This window comes from Mustela lutreola, chromosome 2, assembly GCF_030435805.1.
Source record: "Mustela lutreola isolate mMusLut2 chromosome 2, mMusLut2.pri, whole genome shotgun sequence".
Classification (NCBI taxonomy): domain Eukaryota; kingdom Metazoa; phylum Chordata; class Mammalia; order Carnivora; family Mustelidae; genus Mustela; species Mustela lutreola.
In genome coordinates this window covers 3,700,343-3,720,753 of record NC_081291.1, presented here as the reverse complement: position 1 = coordinate 3,720,753, position 20,411 = coordinate 3,700,343, and the positions used below count along the sequence as shown (strand labels likewise).

At 59.8% G+C, this 20,411-nt stretch overlaps 1 protein-coding gene across 12 annotated transcripts in view; it reads left to right on the top strand.

The window, feature by feature from the left end:
• Window positions 1-2,016: 2,016 nt before the first annotated feature.
• The window catches only part of PTPRS (protein tyrosine phosphatase receptor type S), a 93,775-nt gene continuing 75,380 nt past the window's right edge, over window positions 2,017-20,411 (top strand). For 5 of the 12 annotated variants that reach the window (XM_059159577.1, XM_059159579.1, XM_059159576.1 and 2 more), the window contains exon 1: window positions 2,018-2,184. The gene's annotated coding sequence lies outside the window, so the exon portion shown is untranslated. Of the gene's footprint in view, window positions 2,185-20,411 lie in introns of all 12 variants that reach the window. The other 7 variants (XM_059159581.1, XM_059159580.1, XM_059159583.1 and 4 more) reach the window with 4 other exon arrangements.

Sequence of the window (20,411 nt, the reverse complement as noted above, 5' to 3'; positions counted from 1 at the left end):
AGGAACAGTGTCCTAGGCAGAGGGAACAGCCAGTGCAAAGGCCTTGAGGCTGGACTGTGCCATTTGCAAAGAACAGTGAAAAGGTGGTGTGGGCGGACTAGAGTGAGCGAGGGGAACAGGCGGAGGTGAGGACAGGGAGGTGATGGGGCAGGCCATTAAGGACCTTGTAGACTGCGGGGAGAACTTGGGTTTTTTGCCCCCCAAGTGAGATATTATCTATCTCCTTCACTGGATTGTTAACTCTTGGAAGGCATGAACATTTTCCTAACCTGTTTTGTCCACTTCTGTATCTTCATCGCTTAGCACCGCACACAGAAGGAAGGGCCGAATGGATGGGTTTCCTGGGCATAGGCTGCTCTGGCTCTTATGCCCTTGCCTCTGTTGGTTGCAAGAACTCTCAGAGGTAAATGTGGTTGCCCCTTTTGCAGATGACAACAGAGGGGCCAAGTGGCTTGTTCAAAGTCCCTTCCCTAATAGGTGGCAACGCTGGGGCTCCTGCCATATCTAACCTTCCAGAACTGGCAACCACATTTCGTTCCGCCTTCATCAGGCACACAGGGCTGGAGTACCCACTGTGTATGAGAAACCATCACCAAGATGGGGTTGGGTCTTCATTGCATGGATGAGACAACGAAGGCCAGACTGTCAATGGTTAGGTCAGGGTCATGCAGCTAGGAAGGAGAACCAAACAGGCTCCTCGAACCTGGCCGCTGCACTGGCCGCTGGGAAACTCAGAGCTTAATTTAGGTTCCTTGTTTAATTATTCATTCTTTCCTCTCTCTTCTCCTATTTATGACTTCCGCCTTCTCATTTTGTTCCCGGGGTTAATGCCTTTTGTTTATATCTGCATCTTTGGCCTGGAATGAATGAATCAACGATTTTGGAGGAAAAACCCCAAATTCTAAACTTGTGTCCTTTTGTGGGCACAAGGCCGTCTCCAAACACATACCTTGGAGAAATAAAACACCTCCAGCGTGTTCAGAACTCATCCGGAAGTGTGCGGTCTTGCGGGGTCTTTGCGCCCTCCGACCTCCTATGGCAAGCCTCCCCTTCATTTCTTTCTTCTCTTCTCGTTTTCAAGCACCAACGACAGGCTAGCGTATCCTCAACAGGACACCCTTACACTCTTTATCTTGCTCCCTTTCACAGACAGGACACTGAGCCCCCAAGGGGCAAGCCCCTTTTGCAGGTGGGGAAACTGAGGCTCAGGGTCCTGCCCCGCGCGTCAGCGCCTGAGCTGGGGTTCCTGGGGTGATGCGCCCGGACTCCAGCCAGCGGTATCGGCAATGAGGTGGGGCGTCTGCAGAGTGCTCGCTCGGAGGGAAATGCTTCCTCATCCGTTCGCTCCCCACACGGGGACCCCGGGCCGTCGGGAGTCACACACAGCTGGGGGGACCCGGATAAAAACCGCACGACGGGTTGGAGGGCGGCTGGCGGCGGGGGCCGGGAGCGATTTCCCCAGAAGCTGCGGCTGGAGCAGGAATCTTAGGGACAAGGGAAAGATCCCGGGGGAGCATTATTCCAGGCGAAGGACGGGCAGAGCCGAGGGCCCCGGGTGAGGAGGGGCGGGCGGCGGCACCGTCACGAGCCGGCCGGGTGCGGCGTGGGCACCCGCGGGCCAGCAGTGGGTGCGAACATGGACGCATTCGAAGGGCGCCGGGGGAGCTGGAGCAGGACCGAATGCAGGGCCCGGCGGGCACCACGCCCTAGGCGCCGAGCGTCCCGGGTCCCGCAAGCGAGGCCGGAGGAGTCCCTCGCGCTGACGCCACCGCCCACGCGTCCCGCGTAGCCCAGAGCCCCGCGCCCCACGTGCTCTCGCGGCCCTTTAAACGCCCCGGGGCCACCTGACCAACCCGCGCCGTCTCATTGGCCGGGGGGGGCGTGGCTGCCGCGCGGCTGCGCAGTGACGCGCGCGGGCCGGCCCCGCCCCGGCCCCGCCCCCGGCCGGCGGCGGCGGCGGCGGCGGCGCTGGCGGAAGGGATGACGTCACCGGCTGGGGGGGCGCGCGATCCGGCGCGAGGGGAGCGCGAGCCGCAGTGAGTGTCCTCGCGCCGCCCGCCCGGCAGCCCGGCCGGCGCGCGCACGCCGCGAGCCGCTGGCGCTCGGGCTCCGCTCGAATCCCATGCAACAGCCAGGATGTGAAGCGGGGCAGAGCCGGGGGAGCCCAGCCCAGCCAGCCTCCAGGTAAAGGGCGGGGGGGAACCGTGAATTCGATTAAAATAAAATTGCAGGCGCTCCAGTGGGGGTCTCGGAGGCAGCGGAGTGGGCAGCGCGCCGGCTTTGTGCCGGGAAAGCCTGCACGGCCATTGTGCTCGGAGGGTGCCCGGCTGCAGCCGGCTGCACGCCCAGCCGCGGCGCCTGGCTAGCGGCGTCCGAACAATGCCCCGAGGGGCTGGGCCGGGGCGGGCAGGGGCTGCGGGGAGGGCTCTGCGGGCGGGGCTGGGGGGGGCTTCGCCGCGGCGGGGGGGAGGGGGCTGGGCTGGAATCGCCCGGAGCGCGGCGTTGGAAGCTGCCCAGCGCCGCCGGCTGCACCACCCGGGGCTGCGGGCGGGGCAGAAGCGCGGAGGGGGGACGCGCGTGTGTGCGGAGGGGCTGCTGGCCCCGGCGGCTCCCGGCCAGGCTCCCCGGGCGGGTCCTGGAGGCAGGGGGCGCTGTGCTGGGGGAGGGGGGCTCGCGGGCGCCCCGGAGTGGAGACCAGCCCGGGACCGGTGGCTCCAGGTGGGAGCGAGGGCAGACCGGCCGGTGCGCCCAGGGCGGCTGCTCTGCCCGCCGCCTTCGCTCTCCAGTTGTCTTCCCCCCGAGACCTCCGGCTCAACGGTGTCTCGCCCTAGCGCCCTCCCGGCCTCGTCCATCCCTGGGGAAAGGGGCCGCAGCTCCGGCACCCTGGCCTTGCCCCACCCTTCTGCGGCCCCGGCGCCCCCTCCCAGCCCCCCAGGCGGGGCGAGGCTCAACCCCCAGCCCCAGGGACTCCGGCGGACAGACGGACGCGCGCACCGGGCACCCGACCTCTCCTCGGCGCTGGGGGCCCCTTGGGGATCCCGGGAGAGGGGAAGCCGCCCCTTGAGCCAGCAGCCCCGGGGGTTTTGCGCGCCCCGGGAGCCCCCTTAGGGGCGGGGGGGAGGGGAGGTGACGTCATCCAGGGGGGCGGAGCCGTCGGAACCCGGTGAAGGGGGCGCTGGGGGGGGCGTGCCCTGAGGAGAGCCCCCCGGAGTTAGGGAGCCCTGGACGCATGGGTTTCGGCCGGGTTGCGGCCAAGTTCACTGCTCCTTATGGAAATTTCTCCCAAATTTAGGATCCCCCTTAACACCCCCTCAAGTCCTGGACACTTCCCTCCGCGAAACCTCCTAAATCGGAGAACTCCCCTTCAGCTGCTTTTCTCCAGAATTCTCAAATCAGGGAGCCCTTCTGCAAACTGGGATTTTTTTTTCAGCCTCGGTCCGCACTACCCACCCACCCTCATCTAGAACCTCCTCCTCAGTGACCCTTCCCCCATCTCAGATTCTCCTCGGGTAGCCCTGTAAATGGGCAGCTTTTGAGAATGTCCCTTCCTCAAATTTAGTAACCCCCTAAGGACCTCAACTCCCAAATTAAGAAACCTCCCCAGCGCCTCCAACTGGGGGACACCTCCCCTCCCCTTTCTAAGGCTCCACTGGGATTCCCCTGTTCCCCCATCTCAGTCTGGGGGAGTCCCTGTTCTGAGCGTGGGGCCCTTCTGTCACTGGCCCAACCCCTGAAAAACCAGCCTGGCCGACAGAGCTAGCAAAGAGAGGGGGATGGTGTCTGGGTGTCCAGGGTGTGTATTAGCACTCCAAGAAGCTCGGACAAAGCTGGAGGGTCCCCGGGAGTCCCAGGGACAGGGACCCACCTGCTCTGAGCCCCCAGTGGCCTCCACCCAGACTTTGGCTGCTGGGATCCTAGCTTTCCCTCCATGTCCCCCCATCAGTACTGTTCCTGGGGTGCGGGGGGCAAGGGCTCCTTTTGTTTGGGGCACCCCGCTTCCCCCTCAGAGCTGCCTCCCGCCTCCCTTGAGAAGAGAGAGCCAGTCCGCGCCTCTACTCCCGCTGCTGCTGCTGGAGCTTTTATTAATGGCCGAGGGATTCGGTCGATTCTGCCATTTGCATAGCTCCCCTCCCCCTCCCAGGGTCCCTTCCTTTGTGCCCCCTCCTCCTGCCAATCTTGCCCGCCTTCTGTCCCTCAGCTCTCTTCTTCCTCTGCCAGCTGATACTTTGGCTGCGGAAGGCAGACAGCTGGGGCTGGGGCGGCTGCTTCCCACCCCCACATCCCAGAGCCCACCGACTTGGACCTGAGTCTCCGGCGGCAGCCCCCTGCCCCCGACAATGCCCTCCGCGCAGCGCTTCTTGCTGCCTGCGGTCTGCGTGTGTCTCCATTCTTCTCCAGAAAGCTTCGTCCTGCCCCATCCCCTGGGCCTGGGGGCACCTTCACCATGACGGTGCACTTCTGCTTGGGGCCTGGGCCCCCCACAGCCCCCTGGGGGTTGCCACCCGCCATACTCAATCGCCCTGAGACTTGGTATAATTGGGCTCAGGCAAACAAAACGTCGCGGGAGACCCGGCCTGCCTGGTGAGCTCATGCGCTTTCCTGTTCCCGCCGCCACAGCCGATGACATCGGCCCCCCGGGGGGTGATGGGGGCTGGTGCTGTCTTGCCAGTGGCTGTCCTGAGAGGAGAGGCAATGGCCTGGTCCACTGCCCACCCCCTGCAGGAGATGGGATGGGGCATTCTGGTATGGCCCGGGATGGGCTTGGAGGACACTGCCCAGGGTGGTCGCTGGGCTCCCTGGGGGATCCATCCTCCCCCCAGGATCCCTTCCAGGCCCCTAAGGTGGGCAGATGCTGGCTGCAGGGAGAGGGGTACCGAGAGCCAGGCACCTGCCTGCGGTCCACATAGGTCATCGCCTGGGGACCAGTAGTTCTGTTTCTGTCCCCTCCAGCGGGAGTCCGAGCCCCTTCTCTGCCTGCTTTCCCCGGGATTCCGGGTGTCTCCACAGGTCCCTGGGCCACCCTTGGAGACTTGAGACTTTTTTCTCCCAACACTGGAATGTAGCTGTGGACGACGGTGAGAGGAGCCAGTATGGGGCGGGGGAGGAGCTCCCCGGACGTGAGGGACTTAGTTGTGGCGTCTCCGTGGACGGTTCTGGAACCACCACCATTCACCCCTTTGCTTCTTCTTTGGGTCACACAGAGCTTGGGGCTCTGCCTGGGGCTCCCCGGACCCGGGGCCGGTGACGGAGATGGATTGGCTTCCGCTTCTCAACTTTCCGGGGCGTGACTCAGTTTCCCCTCCTGCCTTCCGGGTCAGCACTGAGAAGCGCATCACAGGGGTTGGAGTGCAGCGCTCCCCTTGGACTACTGTGTCCTGGAGCGGGGTGCCAGGAGACCTGTGGCTCTGCCGATTGCTCCAGCAGCCGAATGGCCAGAACGATGGTCAGCGAGGTGGCCCGGGAGGGACCAGGGACGAGGGATGGGCGGTGTTTCTGACGCTCCAAGGCACAGTGTGACTTTTCCACCCAGGTGTCCCGCGGCGTTCACCTGCCGCCCGTGACTTTAGTACAGCCGCCGTGCGTAGGGGGGAGAGAGCTGGGCGTGTAGAGAGTTGGGGATCAGGAGGAAAACCCTAAAAATAAAGGTGGATATTTATAAACCCAACGGGTTTGGGGGATAATTGACAAAGCTTAATGTTTTCAACTGAGAGCGGTTCCCCCACCCCCCCTCGCGCCGGCTGCATTAGTTCCATTTGTGAAGTCATTCGGTGCCAGCGGAAGGTTCTTGAAGTGTCGTGGGCTCCGTGGGCGAGTTGCGGGCTGTGGTCCCCCTCCAGAGGTCTTGTGCTTCTGGAGGGAGGCAGGGGGCCCAGGCAGGGGTGCTGAGGTGCCTGGGGCCCCAACTTCCCAACACAGCCTCCTGGCATCTCCTCCCATGGTGAGCGGGGGGCCAATCCCGTTTCCCAGAACTGGCGAGAAGGAAGCCGCCCCTCTCCCTCTCCAGCGAAGCGGCCACACATTGCCCTTGCTCTGTCCTTCTCCACAGCAAAAGATGCCTGGGTGGGGTATTTGGGGAGACCCCAGCTGCCTGCTGGGCAGGGTGGCTCAGCCTCTGGTGGGGACAGGAGGGGACGAGACCGTGCCTGGCTGGGATCCACAGGCTGATCCCACGGGAAACCTGCCATGGGTCCGTGGACAGAGTCACACTGTGGCCCATACGGGGGTGGGGTGGGGGAAGGAGATGTTCTTAAAATTTTGTCCCCTCACCTGGCGGCGGTCTGGAACCAGAAAGCTGGGGCTTGGCCTGCATGGAGGTCCCCGGGCTTGTCACCCTGTTCCAGGGAGGAGGGACAGCCCAGAGACCCGCCCATCCTAGCTCCGAGATGCACGGGAGGTCCTGGCACCAGGGTCTCTCAAGCCTGCGGGCCGGGGGGGGGGGGGGGGGGGGGGAAGGTCACCCTCCTAGCCTTCTAGAAGCTCCAGGTATGGGGTGTACTATGTGGGGTTTTTTTTTTTCTTTAAAGAAAGAAAAGACACTCAGGGAAAAAAAAAAAAAAAAAAAAACCCCGACGTACCATTTCTGTCTTGTCTCTGGCTGATATTTCAGAAGCGTGGGGGGGGGCTTGTGCGTGGGGAAAATGAAAAATCAATCGGCTTACACTTCTGCAAAGGCGAAAATTAACGAGCGGGCGGGAGTGACTCATGGACAGGGCCCCGACTTTTCTCACACTGCCTCATTTTTGTCTTTCCTTTCCCTGCCCTCCTCCGAGGGGAGATGGTGGGGCCCCTGCCCCTCCTGGGGGCCTGGCCAGGCCGGATGTTGGGGGGTAGGGGTGCTCTTCTGAGCTCCCAGGAATCCCCCTCTTCTGTCCCCGGGAGCCAGGTGTCCTGGGTCCTGCGGAGGCCAGAGGGATTCTGTACCTGAAAATACACCCGGGGTCTTGCCTGGCTTTTGTGTTTCTCTGATCACTCCCGCGGATTCCCCCCCCCCCCAGGGGCGGGGGTGGGGGTGGGCGTCTCGGAGCTTGGGGTTCCGGATTGCAGTGACCTCCGCCCATGAAAATGCTTTAACTGGGGCTTGATCGCAGTTTTTTTTTCTTTTTCTTTTTCTTTCTTTCTTTCTTTTTTTTTTTTTTTTGAAGGGGCAGAATTGTCGCGAACTCCCTGGGAGGTGTCTGCGGCTTTTGAGTTTTATATTTGGTTTTTAAAATCTTTGCTCTTAGCCCTTTTTAGGAAGGTCAGGAGGGTCCTGTCCTCCTGCGAGAACTGCAGATCCCAGCTCCCCTCCCCCCACCAGGTTTTCTCCTTTCTGTCTCTCTCCCTGGGCGGGGCCTCACCTCTGCCCCTTACCCTCTCTGTGTGGGAGCCTCCTTGCCTGCGAAACAAGGTTTTCATGCCTCCGGCTTCGGGGTCCTGACTTCTGCACCCCTACTCTGCCAGAGCTGTGTAAACTCTCAGGTTGGTTGGCCTCTCTGTTTCTTCGTCTCTGAGATCAGGACTGGTTCACAGCCAGCCAGGACAGGATATGCTTCTGGTGCAGGACCTCCCTCGGGTGTCGGATGCGACTGCTGTTGGCAGCCCGCGCCCTGCGACACCCAGACCCGACGTGGCCCGCCAGCCGCAGCCCCAGAGGCTTAGAGGCCAGGGAACCGGGGACGGAGGGAGGCAGGCCGGGTGCACAGGGGCTGGGAAGTTGCTCTATTGTCATGCTGTTGCGTGGGTGGAAATTCAGGGGTTCTGGGGAGGCGAGGTCGATGCGTCTGTGTGTGTATAATTTAATGCCGCTTGTAATTAATCCTGTGATCTGCAAATGAGGGGGTGTGGGGGGGAGATGGAAGAGCCACTCCGCCTTATTTGGACTTGGCGCCCGTGCCAGGCCCTGTGCAGGGAGCATTCCCGTCGCGTTTAACCTTCACGCCCTGCCCCCCACCGTCCATGTGGCGGTCATGCGTGCAGCCCCATTTTGCAGATGGGGAGACTGAGGCCCAGGAACCGTCTTCTCTGGCACGAGGGCACACAGATAGGTGACAGAGCAAGGAGTCTCCCTCCCTGGGGGGCAGTGGATGCTAGACCTGAGGTCTTAACTCCTGGGGACGGGCCTGGCTCTCTGTCCAGTTGTCCGAGAAGTCGTTTGGATGCTGGTCCACCCGCTGGGGTTCCTGAGGGCCCCTGCGTGGATGCTGGGGTTCCCAGCTGCCTTCCTCGGAGGGGGAGAGCGTGGACACTGGACTGGGCTGCCTGGGGCCCACATCCCCACTCCGGCTGTGTGATGGGGGCGAGGGGCTCCACTTCTGTCTTCCCATGTTCTCGTCTACAGAATGGAGAATCGTGGTACCCCTCGGACGGCATTGTTGGGGGGAGAGCGCCGCACTGACACATTGGCTGGACCCACCCAGCAGGGGCTCCCCAGCAGCCCCCCAGTGGGGTCCAGCCTGGGAGGGATGTCAGGATGACTCAGCCGCTGCAAACTGGGGCGTTCCCCGTCACTGGCTGCCTAATCAAGGCCGCCCCACTTCTGCGGCAGGATCGGAGCCACGGGAGGCCCGGCGAGGCGGACGGGGAGGGCAGGCAGCTGCTGCGCGAGACTCGGGCACCCCCAAGACCCCCGGGGGGTTGGCTCCCCGGCTTCCAAGGCTCCGGGTGGGTCTGAGCCAGCGTCCCCCCCTTCCCAGGGGGAGGTCTCCACTTTGACGGCAGCCCCGCAGAGAGGCGCCCCGGAAAGAGCTCCGTGTGCAAGCTTGGGGCTGGGCCATTCATTCATTCATTCACCAATTCATTCCTTCAGTCAGCCAGCGTCTGTGGATGACGGGCCCCCAGAGACCATGGAAGCCGCACTCTGGGTTCGAATTGTATCCAGCTCTGCGGCTCACTGGCTGTGAGGTCTCGGGCTAGTTCTGTAACCGACCCTAGCCTCGGTTTCCTCATCTAGAACCTGGGGGCTTCGGCACTGCTCCGCGCTGGGTAGGGGTATCGTGACGGCTCTAGGAGCTCAGATCTGCCTGGTGGAAAGCTCTGTGTATGTTCTTTTTCCTTTTTGTTTTTTGTTTTCAATAAAAGCGAATTGGAATTAAATTCTGGGGATACAGCGGTAAACAAGGCAGGCTCAGTCCCATGTTCCTTGGACCCTGCAGGTTATTGGGAGAGGCAGTGAGTGCATAGATAAACAAGTAGGGTCGCCTACGGTCAGTCGGGTTCTGCCGAGACCGGAAATGCGGGCAGGACCTGGCAGGACACCGTAGTTGTTCTATGGGTGGGGGTGGGGACACGGGGGACTTTCTGAGGGGCTGACCTCGGTGTTGAGACATGCAGGCACTGGGGACAGCAGCGCAAAGCTGGGAGGGACCTCTGGGGGCAGGGTGAGGCGGGCTGACCACAGGGGCCCTGACACTGAGCTGTTCCTTTAAGGTTTATCATGTGGCCAGAGTTTGCTGGAAGACCCCCTCAGCACGCCGCCCCGCGCTTGGGTGTGAATATCGTTGCAAACAGAGACCCCTGTAGGGCGATGGGGAAACATCACTTGGAACAGCCATCAGGCCAACGCACAGAGAGGGAGAGGAACCAGCCCGAGACCACACAGCTACGCCCGACTGCCAGTCCCGCCGGCTCAGGGCAGGAAACTGAGGCAGGAGGATGTGGCAGAATGTCCTTCTCCAACCTCAGTGCCCATCCAGGCTGGGCTGATAATGCCTGTGGGTGATGTGCCCCAGCTAGGCCCCCACCACCCATCCTGCCGGCCAGCTCCCAATGGCTCCACAGCCCCCATCTGAGCAAAAGCAGAAAACCCCAATTTTACACAAAATTGCCCCATTTTACGTCCTGGGAGCATTCTTTTCCTGAAAACACCTGCCTTTGCCAGGTGTGACCTCAGCCCTTCCTGGGCCCCTCCCTGAGCCTCAGTTTCCCGGGCTGTCCCATGGGTTTGAGACTCACTGGCCCGATGAGTTACTCAGAGGGCCTGGGCAAGATAACTCACGGGGAGGGCTGAGGACAGTCCGGGCCAGCGTCCACACTCGATAAACGCTGGCTCTGATTATATTAATATTGGTCATAATGATAAACTTGACTTAGATGAAATGCAGCACAGAAGGGAGCCTGCTGGTCCCGAGGGGCAGGGCTATGAATTATATTCTGGCTGCAGGACCTGTCCCTCAGGCTCTCTCGTCTTCTCCAGAACACAGCTCTTGGGTCTTGGGCCGGACCTTATCCATAGAGTTTGTCCCAGCGGTTCTGTAACCAGGGGCAGTTGGGCTCTCCCCGGGACACGGGACCATGTTCGGGGACGTCTGCGGTCGTCAGGACTGGGGGTGCTCCTGGCACCGGGTGGGTGGGTCAGGGATGGGCGCCCAGGATGCCCCCCCAAAACGATCCAGCTCCAAATGTCAGTAGTGCTGAGTGTTAGAAACCCCAACACACGCTCCAGACCTGTGGCCGCGAGAGAAACGCGGCCGCGAGAGAAACGCGGCAGGACAGCTGTTGGCTTGCCCGTGACCGGGAGCCTCCCGCGCTCTACACGGCAGTGCGGGACGCGGATGCAGGGCTAACGGATGGGTCCCTGTCACACACCTGTCCCGGCCCCCGCTGCCCAATTGATTTTCAGAAGTAGGTAATTGCCCCTGAAGTGCGGCCTCTGGAAAGGGTGGCCGGCTGGGGCTGCTAACTCGGTGCTGGGTCTGGAGTGTGGAGGGACTGCCTGCGGTGTAGACCTTTTTCTTGCTGTTCCTCCTGGCCCTGGGAGCCTGGACTCTGTCCTCACCGGGAAGGGCTTAGGGAGGCCTGAGCACCCGAAGTGGGAATCCTGGCACAGGCCCCCCCACCCCCGGCCGCGTGAGGCGACCCTGTTATTCTCCCCCCATTGAGAGCCTTGGTTTCTCATCCGTCAAATGGGGACACATCCTGCCTGCTGTGTCGTGAGTTTTCACCCGTGTCATGTTGACTACGCCCCCCCCCCCCCCGGGGCAGCTAGGTTGCACACGTAGGGGCTGAATGACTGTACCCTCCCCACGGGTCATCCTCATGAGGAATTGGAGAGAGGGGAGGACCCCCAACCTCTAATTTCCCAGATGGCTGCCGCAGAGGGGACATTGCCCAAACAGGCATTAAGTCCCCCATCACGGCGCCCAGCCTCACGCCTGGCCCTCCAGCCCCCTTTCCTCCGCGCACCCTGAGAATAGCTCCCACAGTGCCAGCCGCTGCCCCCATCTTGCAGATACGGAAACTGAGGATCGGAGGCAGAGGAAGGGACATTGCTGCTGGCCGGTCTGGGTTCCTGATCCGTGCTGGCCTCTCAGGAGCTGTGTGACTTGAGGAAAGTTGCTTCACTTCTCTGGGTGGCACCCCAGACCCTCTTCTTGCCAGCCAAGCCCCTCCAGGCTCCTGTGCCCCCTCCTGCTTCTGTCCCCCGCACTCCTTCCGCACCAGCCGCGGGGACCTCCTCGCCCTCTGCTCCAGGCCTCCGTGCTGGCCGGCCCCTCTGACGGGAGCTTCGCTTCTGGCCAGGCCGGCTAGTTGGCTCGTGTCCCCAGCATGCCTGTTTTACACTTTTCTCAGTTGCTGTTGTCTGCCCCATCTGCTGCCCCTTCCCAGAATGCGAGTTCTACCGGGCTTTTCCTGGACAGGCCTGTCTGGCTTCTGGGAGCCTCCGCTGTCCCCCACGAGCATCGGCGTGTCTCGGCGTTTTTTCACCGACAGGGAGAGCCCTGCGTCTGCACCTCCCTGGGCAGAGAGGCCAGGAGAGCAGCTCCCTCGTGGAGATGCTGTGTGACCTTGGCCACTTGCTTGCCTTCTCTGAGTCTCTGCATGTCTGAGATGTCCGGCACAGAAGCAGTGACGAGAGGGTGTTGAGAGCCAGGGGTCCTGAGCATGGGTGTCCGGAGGGCAAGGGACCCTGAAATAGTCTGTGAGGTTTCCTGTCTTTTGGGGAGAAAAGAAGTCCAAAGGCCGGGGACCCCCAAAACTGAATAACAGCTGGGCTGGGGGCTTTCGGGTTCAGCGGGCCCTGATGTTCATTTGGTATCTGTGTTTCTGGCGTAGAGACGTTGCTGAGGAGCCACCAGGAGCAGGCCGGGCTTTCTTTTGAGGCTCATATTTGGAGTTTTGGAACCCACAGTCAGGTCTTGGTTTGGCCTCATGAGCCGTGTGTTTCTGGGTCTGTGGATTCACCTGCCAGAGGCTCTGTCTCCTTGTCTGTGAAATGGGTGTGAGCGGTTTCTTGGGCGGTCGAAAGGGTCCCTACTGAATGTGCTTGGCAAGTGCTGGTGTGTCGAAGCCCCCCTCCCCCCATACTTGGCTAAACATCACCGAATATTCCATGGTGATTAACCCCTTCTGGGAGGAAGTTGGGGGCGTCAGTTACATACAGAACTCGGAGGACGAAGGCTTTGGGGCTGCTGGAAGGTGGTTGGGCCCATGTCTGGCTTCTCCCAAGGGTGTCCAGCCAGGCCTGGAGCCTCCCCGCTCTGGTGCCAAGATCAGGCTGGCGGGAGCCGGGGTTGAGCCCTGGGCAGACGTGATTGATGTGGGCAGGACGTTGCCCCAGGCCCCCCTGAGCCGTGTCGGGGCAAACCCATCACGCCAGCGTGGCCGGAGTCCTTGGCCGGGGCGGGGGGATCAGTGCGGACCTTGTAGGCCTGTGTTTCGGTCATCCTGTGGGGCTGCATGGAGGCCTCCAGTGCTCCACCCGGCACCCCCTGAATTCCAGCCACCCACTGTGAGGTGTACCTTTAGCCCCAGCTGCCCAGTCCCCCTGATGATGGTTTCCTTTTCAACCGATCTCTTTTAAACTTCAAAGAGAGAACTTGGTCTTACTCTCATGAATGGGGGACCTGGTATGTCCTTGACGTAAGTAGGTGGAACCTTAAAAATAAGTGGGATGAGAGTAAAACACACACACGCGCGCACACGCGCAACCTGACATTAAACACTAAATTATGGTGCTGCCGCCAGAGGCTTAAACTGAGGCCAGGGGGTGTCGAGGCATGAAAGCTGCCTTAGCACCACCGGAGACTTCCAACCTTCCGAAGGCTGGAGGGAACGGAGGACGGGGCGGCCCCCTTGCTGGTGGCATCGGCGTCCCCGCGCGCGGGGAGGCGTTGGGGGGGGTCTCCTGGCCGCGCCGGGTCGCATCCCGCCTTCCAACCAAGGTGCTTGGACTTGCCCACGGCATCGGAGTTTTCTTTCCCAGCGGCCCGGGGAGAAGGTTATTTCTCCCTGAATTCAATTAATGAGCCTATTAAAAACTATTTATTTTCCCTGACAGTTGTTTACTGAGGAGAAGGAGATGGATTGGACAGGTGGCCTCACCAGGCAGGCACGAGGCAGGGGTGGGGGAGGCCGGGTGCCTCGGGCCCTGGCGCTTGGGGAGCGCAGGCCACGGGTGGGGTCCTGCTTCTGGGGAGCCATGGAATGCAGGTTCTGGCCACTGTTTCTGCCCTTGGAGTCTTTGGGGAGGCAGACTCCGGGATGAGCGAAAACCGTGCTGCTTGTGGACACAGGGCGCTGGCTCCCGTGACCTCCCTCTTGTCCACCCAGGCCAAAACCTCTCGGATGCACTGGTTTGAAACCTAAGGTACGTCTTGCTGCCATCTGAGTTCCACGATCCAGTTCTGTCCAGTGGGGTAGATGACAGAATTTCCTGGAAATGCCTTTGAAGCTGGAATATGGAGGTGATAGTAGGCACTCAGGCAGCTCTTTTGGACCACGAGGCAGGTATCGTGGCTAAGAATGGGGGAACAAAAAGATGAAGGCCCCTGGGTCCCAAGGACTGTGAGGTGGGCCAAATAGACCTGAAAGACCAACCTGGGAGTTTCAGACGCCTCTCCTGTGAGTTTTTTGGTACCTGAAGCCCGCCTTGGTCCTAACAACGGTAGTACGCATGCTTCCTGACATACCCTGTCCTTCTGGTCTCTGCTCATTGGGTGGGGAGGCTTTCCTGACCTCTCTATTACTCAGATTTGCAAAATCACTATTTGCAAAATAATCAGTAAAATGATCACTTGGCAAAATTCGCCTCTCCCCCACTCCCCATCTGTCCCTGTCCCTGCTCTGATTTTAGGTGAAGCACCTGTCCCCGGCTTCATGTTGTAGGCATCTTTACTTATCCTAGGCCTCCCGTTCTGCCTGGGACTCCCCAGGGAGGCGTTTTTGGCCGGCCTCCTCTGCTGTGCCCACAGCAGCACCAAGCACCTGTGCGTGCCCAGTAGGGCTCGGTGCCCGTGTTTTGCCTAAACAGGTCTCTGTTCCCAGCAGGAGACATGAGGCTCCGCGACACCCCGAGGTTCTCCAGCTGGCTGGTGGCTCCCCGGCTCTCTCCCCTTTCATCCCCGCCCCCCAGAGTCGGTCAGTTCCCCGGCAAGTCTGTCCCAGCGGCTGCTCCTGGTCCTTCCTCTCGCCCCCGTGTTCTCACCTCGCCTCCAGAAATAGCCCCTTTAAAATAGCCGCGTCCTTGCGTTCCCGGGCCTCTGCCTGCCCACGGTCGTGACGCTGTGCTGACGGGCCGGCCTCCTTATTGCTGTGGGATTTTTAAAAATATAGCTGGTGTTAGGTGTTTCTCCTCCCCCATTTTATGCCTGAAGAAGCCCAGGCATCCTCAGGTCGCTTTCCCTATCCCCAGCACCCGCCCTTTCGGGGTTTGTGCTGCGAGTCACCGGCCATGCTCCCTTGAGCCTCGGCTCCTGGGGGTGTCTGGTTTGGGCAGCTGGGGGCTTCCCCTGCAGACTGATGCCGGCTGGCCCCGGCGGCCCTGTGTGGACTGCCGTTCCCAGTGTGGCCGGAGAGCCCCGGCCTGGAGTCCCAGCACCACCTCTTGCTGGCTGTGTGACCCCAGGCAAGTGGTAGAACTTCTCTGAGCCTCAGTTTACTTTTTTTGGAAAAGGGACATATCTGGGGTTTGGTCAGAAGGGTGGAATTTGGGGCGCCTGGGTGGCTCAGTGGGTTAAAGCCTCTGCCTTTGGCTCAGGTCGTGATCTCAGGGTCCTGGGGTCGAGTCCCACATCTGGCTCTCTGCTCAGCGGGGAACTAACTGTTTCCCCTTCTCTCTCTCTGCCTGCCCCTACCTACTTGTGATTGCTCTCTCTGTTAAATAAATAAAATCATTAAAAAAAAAAAAGGGTAGAACTTGTCTGAGCCTCAGTTTACCTGTCTGGGACATGGGGACGTCTCGGGGCTTAGGCAGATGGCCGAATTTCTCTGAGTCTCTGTTTATCCATCTGCAAATGAAACACTTGAGGGTTTCTCCCCGGGGCCTGGCCCCCTGGGTTTTCTCAAGATGAGAGCCAACCTCATTCCATCATTCGGTCCCTCTGGGAGGACCTCCACCATCCCTCTGAGGGCAGGATGTAGTGAATTTAGTGCCGGCTCTGGGCCTGCCACTTCCGGCAACCTTCAGGAAACCACTTCCTTCCCCCAGGGACTTGGTTTTCCTTATCTGGAAAATGGGCCCATTTCACCAGCATGTCTGCCAGGAGGCCGCCGGGAGAGGAGCCGCCTCCACGGTTTCCCCTCCTGGCTCAGTACCCGGCAGACGCCCTGGAGACGTCACAGACGCTCTCCTGCCATGTTTATTCTTGTCACCGATGGAGACCACGGAGCCTGTGGTTGAGAACCAGACTCTGGGACCAGACGGCCTGGGTTCAAGGCCCAGCTGTTTTGCACTTGCTGTGACTTGGCCTCTCCCAGCCTCAGTGTCCTGCTCTGTAAAGTGGGGAGCGGATGGCCGTATCCTCCCAGGGCCCTATGGAGCCCCCGATGGGTCTGTGAGGGTGAAGGCCCGGGGCAGGGGAGGGTAGTACAGCCTTTACCCACTAAACATCAGGCCCCTTCCACGTGCTGGCTCCGGCTGGGGGCTGGGAGAGGGACGTTGCTCTAGTCCATCTGTTTGTGTGTCTGGCTTTGAGGTCCTGGCTCCACCCCTGGGTCCACCCCCTCCGTCCACCGGGGCCGGGATTATATGGCCCGGAGGGACGTGTGTGTCCCAGGCCATGGGCAGTGCGGGGGCCGCCTCTGCTTCCTGCTTTTGCTCAGCAGGTGTCGGGCTGCCGGATGGCACAGACTGGGACTGGCGGCTCAGGAAAGGGCAGGGGGGCAGCGTCCAGCGATGGCTCAGAGATGGGGACAGGAAGGGCCCCCTGGGAGGAGGCGTGGAAGCTTCCGCTGCTGCTGGCCCAGCTCTAGCGGCTGCCTACCTTGTGTTTCTGCCCTCTGTCCTCTGGGCTGGTTTCCTGAACTCCTCCTGGGTCCCGCTCTCTCTCCCGACCTGGCATGGGAAGAACTGCATGCCTTTGTGGGACTCAGGGTCTGATGGGGAGACGCGAGAAGCAAAATAAAATAATTGTCACACTAGAGGGTGATAAGAGAAAGCAAGGAGAGAAGGGGGTTACCATGCAAAGGCCCTGGGGCAGGACTAGTCCTCGTTCACTGGAGGAGCAGCAAGAGGGCCCATGTGGCTGGAGCCCGTGAGCGCTGGGGAGAGAGGAAGGAAAGGAGGGCCTTGGGGACCCCTTGAAAGACTTGGGCTCTTATCCCAGTGAGGCTCTAGTCCTGGGGGGCTGTGGGGCCAAGGAGGGAGAGACCATCTGACTCAGGTGCTCAAGGCGCCCTCTGGTGGCTGCTATGGGAGGCCGGACTGGGAGGGGTGGTGGTTGACTTGGCCCAGGCAGGGAGATCCTGGGACTGAACCAGGTAGAGACAGAGGAGGGGGGAGGCATAGACAGATTTGGGATAGAGTTTGAAGGCAGACTTTGTAGGTTTCATCTTTACGGTAGCTCTGCGAGGCACTCCGATAGCCATTTGACAGGTGGGGACATTGAGGCCCAGAGACATCAAGGCACCTCCCCAGTGTCGCCCAGCTGTGTGTTTGCTGGGTTGACTCCATGCTGGGGCCTGGCTGAGATGCAGCCTTTTCCCCAGGCACTGACTGGCCATCACTTTTCCCTAATTTATAGATTTGTTCACAGGCGTTTAAAGGCTGGTGTGAGTTTGAGTTCTTGCAGTTGAGCTATTAGGGGGTGGAGTGGGGGGGTCCCTGTCCCACCCCTTTTGGGCAAATACTTTGTCAGGGCTGTCAGTTGTGAGAACCTCTGGGAAACTGGGGGTTCTGTTAGCTATAGATCTGGGTTCAGAATCCGCGCTCCCCTCTTACCGAGCTGTGTGACCTTGTGGTTGTTACCTGACCTCTCTGATCACTCGTTTCTTGTGAAAGCAGACTCAGCTCACCAGTAATGCCTGGTGCGTGCCTGCCATCTGCCAGGCGGTTTTAGAGCAGTTCTTCCTGCCTTGCTTGACCCCTGTAACCCCCAAGGTGTCAGGCGACAAAGCACAGGGTTCGAGCTACACAAGGCCGGGTAGGAGGGCACTGAGGGGGCATCGGCTGCTCCAAGGCTCGCCCGTGCAAGATGCTGGGTTCTGGGCTTGGAAGCCCAGAGACCAGTGCTGTGTGCAAAACCCCAACCGGACAGGTCCGGGGAGCAAAACAACTCAGAAGAGCTGGACTTGGGACACAGAGGAGTTTCAAGTTAAACCTTTTATTTTACTGACACTTACCACTTATGTACCTAGTTTGGGAGAAAAAAATATCATCGAAGTCTATGTCTAATGAAGTTTAGAAAGCTCTTAGAAATTCTTTTCAGAATGAAAAAACAGAAAAGCTCTTTCAGTTGCCATCAGCTACTTCTCTGTGATTAAAAAGGTATTTCCAGAGGCGCCTAGGTGGCTCAGTGAGTTAAATCCTCTGCCTTCCGCTTGGGTTGTGATCCCAGGGTCCTGGGATCGAGCCCCACATTGGGCTCTGCTCGGCGGGGAGCCTGCTTCCTCCTCTCTCTCTCTGCCTGCCTCTCTGCCTACTTGTCTGTCAAATAAATAAATAAAATCTTAAAAAAAAAAAAAAAAAGATAAGGTATTTCCGGTTCAGCGGGTGCCATGTTCTTCCTGCATGGATAGCAAAATAACGAAGCATCTTAAACTTGGTGGAATACAGAAATCACCAGATCAGGTGCTGGGACAGGGGAGGGGAAGAGAGGACAGGAGGGTCTGAGAGCGAATGATGGGAGGGGAGATCAGGGAAGGCTTCCTGGAGGAAGTGGTGGCAGATCTAAGACGTGGAGGCCGAGTAGGGGTTAACTGGGTAGAAGGGAGGGAGGAATGTTCCAGGCAGAGTTGAAAAGTTTCCGTGAGCCTTTAAGGTGAAGTAAGTAGTTTCAGCTTGTGCCTCGCACTGGGCCTAGCCCAGTAGGTGCTCGCTGAATAGATCATGGTAGATGTTAGGGTAATAGGTCCGTCATAGGCATTTAGTCGATGGCTCCCATGATAGGTGCTCAGCAAACAGGCACTGCCCACAGTCTCCAGTCTGGATGATGCCATGCGGGTGTCACTTTGTGGTGACTGCATTCTGGAAGACCTGGCTCCCAGAGGTCCCAATTTCTGCTGTGCAGGAATAAACTTCAAGGTTTCTGGTCCTCAGCTTCCTGCCCCATTCCTGATGAGGCTGCATCGTTGGGGGCACAGTGGTCTTGTAGCTTGAAAGGAGGAGAAACTCAAGTCAAGCACGTTATTAAAAAAGCAGATGAACTGACTGGCTCTCATTACCGAGAAGGCTGATGTTAGAACAGCTTCAGGCATGGCTTGATCCAGAGGCTCCCACCAGCCATCTTTAACCGATGAAAAAAGCAGACCCAGGTGGCTTAAACCCCTTGCCTGAGACCACACAGCTAGGAGGAGGTTAAGGCACAGTTCAGACTCACGTTGCTGTGAATCTAAAGTCCTTGGCTTGGGAAGGTTGTCCCACGCTAGAGGGTGACGATTCCCATTTCCCAGATGGGAAAACTGAGGTTCACAGAAGGGAAATGACTTGCTGAAGTAAGCAAGGAGCAGAGCTTGGTCTTGGACCGTACATCACATGGTTCTCCTTAAACACAAGCTGAGTGGTGGGTTGGACAGGCAGAGAAGGAGAACAGGTTTGCCAGAGACCCCACCGACCTTAGGCCAGCTCTCCCCTCCCCACCCAAGAAGCGCCCACTCACATCCCTCCCGCCAGCCACCCGGATGGTCATGACGTTCTCCTTGCTCTTGATGAACACGTCATGGGTGACAGGTGGGGAGGTCCTTCCCGACCCTGGCTCCGCGCCAGCCGTGGGCCCCGGCCAGGCCTGCCCAGCTCTGTCACAGGAGGAAATGAGATTGGCAGCCAATTGTTCTCCAAGCCAGCCGCCTCGCTCCCCGGTGCCCAATTTCCTCCATGTCGGCGCTGATTGTTCAAGCCCTTGCCCCTTCTCCCCCACAGTCGGCCGCCTGACTGCTCGGTACCTCCCGCCATCTCCACCTGGGCACAGCCCTGCCTCTCCTGGCTTTGTCCTTGGACATTTTCAGGGCGTTTATTGGGCGCCTACTGTGTACCAGGTGTTAGGCTTGGCTACTAGCCGACTTTGTCATCCGTCCTCTGCCTCTGCCACCTCCAGCCTGTGACCTTGAGCAGGGGGCCGACCTCTCTGCGACTCAGTTTCCTCCCCCGTAAGTTCGAGAGAATGAGGGAGTGAGGCCAGGTCGTGTGCGTGAAGCATATTGAATGGTGTCTGGCACGCAGGCTTCCCCTTAATGGCTTTGTGGGACAGGAATGGGGGGGGGCTCTCTCTTTGGCTTTTCCCATGGAGCCAGTGGTGCCTAGGGGCTGGCTTCCAATCTGAAACTTTCTTCCGGGCCCACAAGAAGAGCTTTCGAGCGTTGAGAACAATCATAGGATCTCCCTAGGACATTTGACGGTGGATATCGATTGAGCACCTTCTGTATGCTGGGCCCTGATCCATGTGCTGGGCACAGAGTGGTGGGGAAGCTGGAGCTCAGAGCCCCGCCCTTGTTGGACTACAGCACGTGAAGGACAAGAAACAAGTGATGGATAAAGGATTTAATTAGGACATTTCTCTGGGTGCCGTGCTTTCAAGAAAGCAAAGAAAAACTTAGGAAAATGGAGCCAGAGTTGATACGTAGGGGTTGTTTTAACGTGGAACCAAGGCAGGCCTCTCAGAAAAGGTGTGACATTTCAGTAAAACCAGCAGGAAGTAAGGGAGTGAGCTGTGTGGAGTTCTGGGGGAAAAGTGTTCCTGGTAGGGGGAACAGCCTTTGCAAAGGCCCTGGGACCGAATCAGGCCTGATTCTTTGGAGGAGCAGCAAGGGGGTCCTTGTGGTTGGAGCAGAGCGAGCTTGGGGAGAGGGAGGTGGGAGCCCTGGAGGGCTGTGGGCAGAGGCTGGCCCTGACTCCGGAGCCCACGGGAGCCCTCTGGTGGTGGCTGTGGGGGGAAGGGTGGCGGCGTTTGTCCGGGTGAGCGGCCATGGGCCCCGGACCAGACCCAGACGGAGAGGAGGGTGGAAGGGTGGGCGGATTCTTGGAAGGGTTTTTAGAAGAACCCGTGGACCTGGCCATGCCTTGG